The sequence below is a fragment of the Tupaia chinensis genome, unplaced genomic scaffold, assembly GCF_000334495.1.
Source record: "Tupaia chinensis unplaced genomic scaffold, TupChi_1.0 Scaffold145685_1, whole genome shotgun sequence".
Lineage (NCBI taxonomy): Eukaryota > Metazoa > Chordata > Mammalia > Scandentia > Tupaiidae > Tupaia > Tupaia belangeri.
In genome coordinates, this window is record NW_006205542.1 from 1811166 (window position 1) to 1821995 (window position 10830).

General features: G+C 38.0%; 1 protein-coding gene across 1 annotated transcript in view; it reads left to right on the forward strand.

Moving 5' to 3' along the window:
• LOC114006117 (regulating synaptic membrane exocytosis protein 1-like) overlaps positions 1 to 10830 on the forward strand; it is a gene marked incomplete at its 3' end in the record, with an annotated part of 286386 nt that overhangs the window by 122307 nt on the left and 153249 nt on the right. The window lies entirely within an intron of this gene.

A 10830-nucleotide genomic window follows, 5' to 3' on the forward strand; every position in this document is an offset into this window, starting at 1 on the left:
GGTCGACTATGTGAGAGTCCAGTGACATAGCCATTACGCTAACTGCTGGTCCCCTCCCTTTTTTTTAAGAGAGATTTTTGCCATAGGGTGTGTACGCTCACCAGAGAGACAGAGAGACAGAAGGACACAAAACTAGAAATCACCCCCCAGGGGGATGGCCACATTGCAGCCCCTTCTCCTCTGGTCTTGGGCACATATGCATGTGCGTCTGGCATGAGTTCTAAGCCTCTGGGTCCAGGACTCGAACTACGGTCGATTACATGGGAGTCCAGTGATGCAACCATTATGCCATCTGCTGGCCCCATCAACCTGGTTTCTAGTGAGGGCTTTCTTCCTGACTTGGAGATGGCTACCACCTTTTTCTTATATGGACACTAATCCTGTGAGATCAGGATCCTACCTTTATGAGCATTCAGTCTATAACACTTTCTGTATTGTTTCCAGTATTTTCTATGATGTTAGGTCAGTCCCATTTCTGTATAATCAGGTTGGCTCCAAATAGTATCTATGTTTAAAAGCAGGGCAGCTGGTGGCACCACCAGCACATGGCCTTCTGTGATCTAGGTCCGGGGAGCCAGGGGTCTCAGGTTCATGCCTTGAGGTTTCCTCGCACATGTCAGTCACACACACTTGATCTCTGATGGTCGAACTGACTGGGCCTAGGGTGGTTAGTAGTGTGAAAACTGTTGGCAATATGTGTGTCTTTTTTATCTCTCTCGGAAGAAGTAAATAAGTAAACCTTCTAAAAAACATTTAAAAATATTAAATATTTGTACTTGTAAAATCAAGTGCTTGTATTTTACACCTTTGGGTGCTATACTTTTATATTTTTCAAAATATAATTTATAAAATCAAATTTAGAATGGCTTAAGAAATAAGAATTTAATAGAGTCAGAGATAGATAACTCAAAAGTGCCATATGTGTACTTCCTAATTACAGAGCAGTTACTACCTCTGATTAGTTATTATCTATCAATTAGAAAATCTAAAAATTAATTTCATTTTAATTTGAACTCAGTATCATTAATGAAATCCAGTGCAATTTTTTTTTTTTGAGAGATTTTTGCTATAGGGCGCGTGCACTTACCAGACAGACAGAAAGAGACAGAGAGACAGAAAGCGAGAAATCACCCCCTGGGGGGATGGTCACGCTGCAATCCCCTCTCCTCCAGTCTCCTCTCAGGATCTTGGGCACGCACGCATATGCGCCCGGCGTGAGTTTTAAGCCACCGGGTCCAGGACGCGAATCGCGGTCGACTACGTGGGAGTCCAGCGACATAGCCATTACACTAACTGCTGGTCCCAAATCCAGTGCAATTTTGATGGGTGAATTATAAAGAAGTTTTGCAGTAACACCCTTTTTTAAAATTCTCTTGAGAGTTGTTCCTTCAATAGTATGGTGAGTCTCCAAGATCCTAATGTCCTGCTTTATTTAACTTAAAGATCTTTTTTATAACCTGCAGTTTATTCATTTTCTTCGTCGACTACGTGGGAGTCCAGCGACATAGCCATTACGCTAACTGCTGGTCCCAAATCCAGTGCAATTTTGATGGGTGAATTATAAAGAAGTTTTGCAGTAACACCCTTTTTTAAAATTCTCTTGAGAGTTGTTCCTTCAATAGTATGGTGAGTCTCCAAGATCCTAATGTCCTGCTTTATTTAACTTAAAGATCTTTTTTATAACCTGCAGTTTATTCATTTTCTTCAATTGAAGTGTTTTCTCTGAACTATTTATATAGATGGCAGAAGGTGAAAGCTCACCCCTGAGCCCCCCTTACCTCCCAGCCATGGTGCCACTGATCCCAGGTCCGATGCCTGCTGTCCATCACTAGAGGAACTGTGAAGGTGCAGGGCAGTCTCAGCCTTGCACAAACCTCTGCAGGTTTGGAGGAATCACAGCTTAGAAATCCACCATGCTGCTGGAGGGGAAATTTTTAAGGAAAAAAAACAAAAGGGGGGGAGCATCACTGCAAAAATTCTATAATCTATTAAATTAAGTTGATTGGATTAATAATACAAAATTCAAATTAATAATGATATTAATTTTATGATTTTGTAATTGATAGGTACTAACTAATCGGAGGTGGTAACAGCTCGGTAATCATAAACAGAGTTAAAATTTGCATATGGAATGACAGATCAATTTTTCATCAGCATGATTTTATTGGAATTTTAAATTTGTTTTGACAAATCATTTTTTCCTTAAAGCAATAACAACATTTTGTCTGAAATACTTTTCAGTGACTGCTCTGTACAGAATATATAATACTGAAGCAAATTAATTACTTTCAAAGGGAGGCAAAGTTTACTTACATATAATTTTAGAAAAGAGATAAAATAAGCTTTTCATATTAATGAAGAATTCCATTACCTGCCCTTAAAATGATTAAGTCTTGCCATGAGTTTTTACATGTAGCTTCATTTTAGAATAATAGAAATAGAAACGAGGATATTATGTTTATATGCTAAATGATACTTATGTGCAGCAAGGTTTCTTTGAAGAGAGATTCAAAATTCCTGGTTTTAAACATCAAGCCAACTAAAATTAAAAATGAATTCAAAAGCCATAAAGTAAAATAGCCATTTAAAATATTTAATGAAGTGTGAACAATGCTCCTGTGCTTTAAATGGATGTCTCTTTCATTAATTTCTTCTCCGAAGCTGAAGCAATTGGGCTGGAATGTTAAAATCATTGCAAAACTTAAATAGCACTTTGGGGAATGAGGTGTTTTGCAGGAGGTGTTATTGCATAAGAACTGCAAACATGGAAATAATTTTATCTTCTTACAGAAAGCAAGGTGTGTTTTCTATGTGGGGTGGTGAAAAGAGACAAGGGAAATTTAGCATAATTACGGGTAGCAAGAAATCTTACAAATATACATGTTCTTAGAAGAGAAGTTGGCTAATAATGTAGGCTGTTATTTTTGAAACTCAGAATCTTTTAAAATGTTGAATCAAAGTCGATAATAAAATAGATAAGACATATCTAAGTTGCTTTTTTAAAAAAATTATCTTTGCGGGTGGTACTGTGCCTCTTTATTTTGGATAATAAAATAGCACTCGAAACTTCTAATGGTAGAATAATATAATTATGTATAGTAATTGGAAGAAAATACTATTGGTCCATGTTTGGAGTCACCAATGAAAAATAGGATATTTAAAGTGATTAATGATTTCTAACCAAGTTTAGAGTGGCTCCTCTTAGAGGGTGGTGATCTGTTTTCATCCTTCCCCCTTTTCCATGTAGTGTTATTTTTAACATATTCTTCAGCATTTTTTTTTATTTAGAAAAAATCACTTACATAGTGTGGATTTTTAACATTTGTATTGCTCAGATTTAGAGCTGTTTTTGTATAATGCTTCTTGGTCCGATCACATCTTTATCACTTTCCTGAACACATGTCTGGATGTCTGTCCTCTATTCAGTTTTCTATTTAGAGTTCTTGTTTCAAAAAAGCTTTGCTGGTACCTTTATCCACAGAGCACTTCCTCACTCTCCTCCCTGTGTGGTGGTACTTTTTAGGGTGCACACCTCTACTGTCAATAAATTGTTTGTATCTGGCCCACATCCTCTGTTAGAATGTAAACTCCAAGAGAGCAGGGGGCTTTAGTCTCTTCCCTGCTCCCTCCTTAATATCTAGAATAATGCCTGAAAAATGACTCTCATTCAATACATTTTTTGCTAAAGGAAAGGCTAACTGAGTAAATTCATATTTTCCCATTGATTTGAAATTCTACTTTTATCACAAATCTATCTAGATTTGACAATTTTCAGAGTCTCTTTTCATTTCAGGTCTATTTTCTGCTTGTACCATATTGCTTTAATTACTGTAGTTTTAAAATATTCTTTCATACTTAAAAAAGCAAATAGATCCTCATTTCTTTACTGTTTAAAATATATTCTAACTAGTCTATATTTATTTTTTACAGGATGAGCGTTAGAATAATTCTGTCAAATTATAGTGAACTCACTCATTTAATTAACGGTGAATTTACAGAGGAATTTGCCTCTTCATATGTTGAGTCTTCTAATTTTAGATCAAAGATAACTTCCACTTATTCTCATTTATTTTTATGTCTAATAAATTAATTCTATTTTTTTCTATAGGTCATTTGCAATTCAAGTTAGGGTATTTTTGTGGTTCTTTTTCTACTTTTTAATAGGTTTTTGTTAGTTTGTTTTTTTAAGGTGTATGCCATAGGGCTTGTGCACTGGCTCAGAAAGAGAAAAATCACCTCCCAGGGGAAATGGCCACACAGCAATCTCTTCTCCTTTATTCTCTTCTCACCATTCTGGGCATGCACACATACATGCCCGGTATGATTTTCAAGTCACAGGTCCAGGACTTGAATTGGTGGACGGTGTGGGATCCAGTGCTTTTACCACCATGCTACCTGCTGGTCCCAATAGAATCTTTACAAAACAAAACAAAACAAAAAAACTTTATTTTCTTCATGTGAGAGAGAGAGAAAGGCACCTTGACAGGGTCTTTAGACCCCAATCTTCCACCCAACCCTGATCCTGCTAGAATTATAAGCACACTCATGAGTGGACCTGGTGTGCTTAGGAAGAAAGACCCAGGTCACAAATTTGGAGTCTTTCCACGTGGTCCCAGCTTTGCATAGTACCTGCCTGACTGCGTGGTATCACCAGAGCCCTGCTTTTTTTAAGAGACTTTTGCTATAGGTCATGTGTGTGTGTGTACTTGCCAGAAAGACAGAAAGGGAGAAATCACACACACCCCTCCCGAGGGGAGGCCACACTTCAGTCCCTTCTCCATTCTCCTCTCAGGATTTTGGGCACACACACACCTAGCGTGAGTGTCAAGTCTCTGGCCTAGGACTTGAACTGCGGTTGGGCATGTGGAAGTCCAGCAACATAACTATTATGTCATCTGTTGGTCCCACAGCCAGGTTTTAATAGAATCCTTTTTTTATGGTATTTTTGCCTTACTATAGGGATAGCTTTAATTTTTCTATGTCTTATAACTTATCATCTAATTGACTATCAATATATAGTCTTATTTTCATGTACTATTTTTCAAGGTGGACAAACTAAAGGTCAGTAACTTAGCTTTTTTCTAACATAGATTTTTTTAAAAGAATTATGTATTTAATTTTTATTTATTCATTCATTTATTTTAATTTGAGGAGAGAAAGAGAGAGAAAGAGAGAAAGTGAGAAAGCAAGTCATCAGATCAAGGACTTGAACCTTGGTTGGCCATGTGGGAGTGTCCAGCACTCAACCACCACACCACCTGCTGGTCCCTCTAACTTTTAGATTTTTAATTTCCTTATTGAAATATTTTGGAGAGGTCACCCAGAACAAGGCTAAATCATAATGATGATGATGATAATTATCCTTATTTTGTTCCTGTCTTGAGTGGGAATGTTACCAATATACACGACTCTATTAGTCTGTTATTGTGTTGCTTACAGAAATACCTGGCACTGAGTAAATTATATGAATAAAAAAATAGAGGTTTATCAATTCACAATTCTGGTGACTGGAAAGTTCACAGGCGTTATGAAATGCTCAAAGGGAAAACTTCGAGTGGAGTAGAGCACAGTCCATGTCCGAATAGCCTCTGCTGCCTTCTTTTCCCTTTTTTGTGTTTACACCATGATCACTCACAAGGCCCCACCCTGGGACACCATGTAGGTATTCGGTTTTCACTTCACACCTTGACAGTACAACCAAGTCTCAGCACATGAACCTTTGAGGACAAATCATTTTCTATACCATAATAATTGATGAGACAGATGAAAATATACACAGAGATTTAGATAAAGATGGGGGTATGACCTGAGTATCTTTTGTTCAGTAAACTGTATATTCTGTGCTAGTTTGTTAAGTTTTCCTGTCAGAATTCTATGATAATGTAAAGTAAGTTGGCAAGAATCTTAATGCCCGTGGGTAGTTTCAGTAGCGTATAAACATTGCGATGACTTGAGATGTCCTGAGTCCGGCATTTCGAAGTAAGAAAATATAGTTCTTTGGTAGCTTTGAAATTGTCCACTTGTAGCAATAGTGACTATATACTTCTTTTAAATTATTCTCAGTAGGATATTAATATTTACCAGCGTGGCGTCAAGCAGACAGGGATGCTGTATTTTTCTCCAGCCACACCGCTACTGTCTGTTGGTGGTGGGAAAGATTTCTTTAGAGGAATGTTTCCATATTTTGTAGTTAATACAGGCTCCCAGCCCTTGTCTTGCATAGTTGGGGGTTGTTACATTTTTCATAATTTCTTCTACTTTCTGTGTCATTTCATTGTTCTTGAGAAAGATGATTTAATATAAATATATAAGATTGTATTACAATTTTGATCAAAATACACCCTACCTAACAGAAATTTCTAGATATTTAAGATACTAATTAAGTTATTAATTTGCATATTTTGAACATTAACACATTTTTCTTCTAGTTTCTTCTTTTCATTTATTTCAGTCTGAGAATGTTTCTGAGAATGGGTCAAGAGGTAAGAAGCAAATAGTGTAAACCTGTACTTTTCTCTGTTCTTCTTACATATTACTATATGATATGTCAATATCATATATTTTATATCAGTAGATCTTACATATCAAGTGGGAAAACTATTTCAATTCACAAGTGAAGCAAAGCAATTCTTGGCATACAGTTTCAAACAATAATTAAAACTTTCTCCCAGGGTCAACAGGTGGCGTATTGATTAAGGGGCTGGACTCCCACATTAACAGCTGCAGTTCAATTTCCTGACCCACAAACTTTAAACTCACGCTGGACACGTGTGCATATGTGCCCAAAAATCTGAGAGAAGAATGAAGGAGAAGGTATTGCAGCATGGCGATCCCCAAAGGGAGTGATTTCTCACTTTCTCTCTCTCTCTCTGTCTCTTTCGTGAGCACACAACCTATAGCAAAAATCTCTCTAAAAAAAATTCTCCTGTAATTTGTTTTTCATTGAGTTAAAGATACAGCCAACTTTCAAGTTGTAAAACTATATTCATCAAAGATATCTAGCAGATACTTATAATATTACATAAACATAGTTTGGAAAATCAATGGCTAATAAATTTATCACCTTTGATTGAGAATTGATACAATGATTGCTACTATATTCTTTTACTTAAAGAGATGTTTGCTATAGGGTGTATGTGCTTGCTGGAGAGACAGAGAGACAGAAAGCAATAAATCATTCCCTAGCAGGGATGGCCACACCACAATCCCTTCTCCTCCATTCTCCTCTTGGGATTTTGGGCAAACACGCACACATACTCAGCGTGAGTTTTGTTACCAAACTCAAATCAGGTTCGCTTGCCCAAGCACCATAAAACCAAGCTATAGGCATGTGGTGTGATGAAGGAAAGTACAGCTTTATTGTAAAGCACAAAGCAAGGAGAGTGGGCAGCTCATACTGAAAAGACCCGGTCTCCCCGGGATGTTCCCCACATGCGTTTTTAAGGGAAAAATTAGCGGCAGAGCTCCCAGGCACATGATCAGTTCAGTGATTGGTTCAAGAGGGCATAATCATCTCGTGAGCATTCTTGATTGGTGAGGCCTTAGATAATCAAATTTTTCTTCAGTTGTCTGGAGCCATTCAGCCTGGAGTCTTTGAGCTCACAACCAGCAGTTTCCAGCTTACAAAACATCTTACATATTGAAATGAAAACCTTCTTTCCTTTAAGTGAGAGTTTTAGAGGCCATATAGCCCTCACTCATGGTCCATGTTGGTCATTATCATAACCAAAGTCTGAAGACTTACTTCTTACTCTGGGCCATTATAATTTAAATTGTCTTTATATTTCAGGAACCCTAGAAAATGCATTAGGGGGGGTCCTTGCTCAGTTTCAGTTTTAAGCCTCTGAGCCCAGGACTTGAACTGCGATCAACTATATCGGAGTCTAGTGATGTCACCATTATGCTGTCTGACGGTCCTGCTACTACATTCTTTTATTTTCAGTTTCTCTTCTCTACAATCTTTTTACATTCCATAGTCACACTTAAAGTTTTTCAATCTTGAATTATCCCCTATGCAAACAAGCAAGCACAACTTCTAATGCATTCAACAGCTCCACTTACACTGCTTCTCTACCCCTTCCTTTCTCTTTACTCCACACCTCATCAAAGGAAGGGGCTACTTCTAACACTCTGGTGGTTCAGCTGCTGTTCTTGCCACCATGCTGCACCCTGACCCCTCTGCCACAAGTACATTTCGAGTTTCTAGAGCTAGTTGTTTTGTTTTATTGTCATACCGTTTCCTCAGCTTTGGACATACAGCATGAATATAGTCTAAAACTTTGTCTAACACTCATTTTTGTTGTATATTTGGATACCATCTCTAGATATTATGGTTTTCTATACCAGTATAAATAGGTTTCTAGGGATCCATTATCATGAGTTTATTTCCCTTGAGGTTTCATAACTATCAATAATCAGAAACATCCCTCTGGTATTCTGGATGGTGAGAGGATCTTATTCTGGCTCAAACTGTGGTACAGAAAATTCTACATAATAAATTAGTAAATGAATGGATGATGAGGATGGTAACGTGGAAGTCCTCAAAAGAACTCAAAATGCTCTTTTATAATAATTTCCCTGTAATGTAAGCTTCTTAAATGATTTTAAATATCATTAAAAAGTTAAAATTAAAGGCACAGTAGGAGAGGAATTCGTTAATGTTTGTCATTGTGTCAATGGAAGACCCCAGATCTAGATCTAACAATCTATTTTCTGACCCTCACTGGTTCACCTGGCTTCTAACTACAGTCTTAGTCATTATTACAAAAAAGGTTACAAATGGTAGTAGCTTAACAACTAGAAAAAACATGAACGGAAATGTAGAGTTTTAGTACCTCTTAAAATGTTGCTTGACCTCTGTATTGAGAGCAACTGTAAGTAAATTCTTAACAAGGGAAGAAATCATGTTTTTTAAAGAAGCAAGATTTAAAATATATTTAATATGAAGGGTGATGGAGCAGCCATGGCACCTATCATCTGACTTGGCAACAATACCCTCAAAGTCTGGGAAGTGAAAACAAAAAGGTTGAAAATAGTACCCTAAAGATAAAATGTTTAAAAATACCTCAGTGGGACTGGTGAGAACAAAAGACCACAGTTGCATGGGGTGGGAGTATGCTGAGGCTGCTGCAGCACTCGTCCCCGCATGGTCTCTGGCAGGAAGCTTGCATGGTAGCCTGAGAGGTGGCAGTGGGAGTCCGATTTCTCGGAGCTAAGGTAAAATGGTTGTGTATTCAGAAGCAAGACCACTAGAAATGCCTGTGGAACCCACAAGCCTGTGTGCACAGGGAATCCAGAGCAGAATCAGGGAAGATGCAATGAAAATAGGATTAGGTGGGGTAAGAGTGGTTAGCAGATGAAGAAGTGGAAAGTTCAAAATACAAGAAAAAATAGAACTCACCAGGAGTGCTGTTTACCCTTTCATCCAATGAAATAAAACGGCTAAATCTGTATTAGAAATGCCATAAAGGAATAAAGACCCAGTGGAGTACTTGTCCTCGCTTATAGCAGAACCTGCGGCCCTGAAGCTGCGAATCTCACTTCGTTCTCCATCTCCCACACCAGCAGTGTCACAGGGATGCTTTCTAGCCCTTAATAAAACACCCACTTTTATCTTTTCTCCATAGCAGTGAGCTTACGGAGTGGGTAGATCATAAAAGAGTGATCACCATTAAGCTATTGAAGTAGGGGCAGAGATGAGGGAGCACTCAAAATAACTCTAACGGCCACTGTGGAGGTGATGGCGTGGTGAGTTGAGTGTGGAGGGAATGATCTCATCGACACCCTGATGTGCTTAGTGAGCTCTAGATTGTCAGATCTTATGGCCCTTTGCTTGCCTTAGTTCTCCTTAATATTTCTGTAACACTTTACGCTCTGAATTTTTCCTTTTTGGAAAAAAAAATTATCTTTCCTGTATTCTGTGTCATCAGACTGTAGACTTCACACAGCAGTGGTCATGTCTGTCTCACTATCTACTTGCCAGGTAGATGGAAGAGTGAATGAATGAGTGAGTGAGTGAATGAATGATAAAATCCAGCTATCTTTTTTACTATTTCTGTTCCCATTGACTCCCAGCTTTGAGCTTACTAAAGTTTTTAGATCCAGATTTTTGCTTGTGGGTGAGAGCGAGAGTATGTGTGTGAGATGAGAATTCATCTGGGTTCTTCCACCTAGGTTATTACTGCTGTATAGCTATATCCCCAATGTATGTCTCTTGAAGAAATGGTCAAATAGTAATTAGACATATCCATTTACTATATATAACCTTGTACTTTTAATTAACTGTCCAGAGTGATGGTTCTTTTTTTTTTTTTTTTCCCAATTAGATTTTAAGCAATTTGAGGAATGGGGCCACAGCTCATGTTTCTTTTTTCTACTCCTTAGGAACTAATAGAGAGCTGATCGGTGTTGTTGCTGAGTGTCTATTACTGGGAGAATTTATTGCTTCCAGCTTTTTTTTAAAAAAGTATTTACCATTTGAGAAAAATGTATTTTCTTTTTCTTAAGTTTAGACAAGGAAGTAGACTAGAGCTATCATTAGATGCAAAAAGGACATTAGGTAATGTCCTTCTATTACTGACCTCTGCTAAAAGTTATCTCTGGATGGGACCAGCAGGTGGAGTAATGGTTACCTCTCTGGACTCTGATGTAGTTGACCGTAATCTGAGTCTGGACATGCAGGCTTGAAACTCATGCTGGGCACATGTATGTGCATGCCCCAAATCCTGAGAGGCGAATGAAGGAGAAGAGAATACAGCATGGCCATCTCCTATGGGGGGTGATTTCTCACTTTCTGTCTCTGTCTCTCTGGCAAGCGCATATGCCCTATAG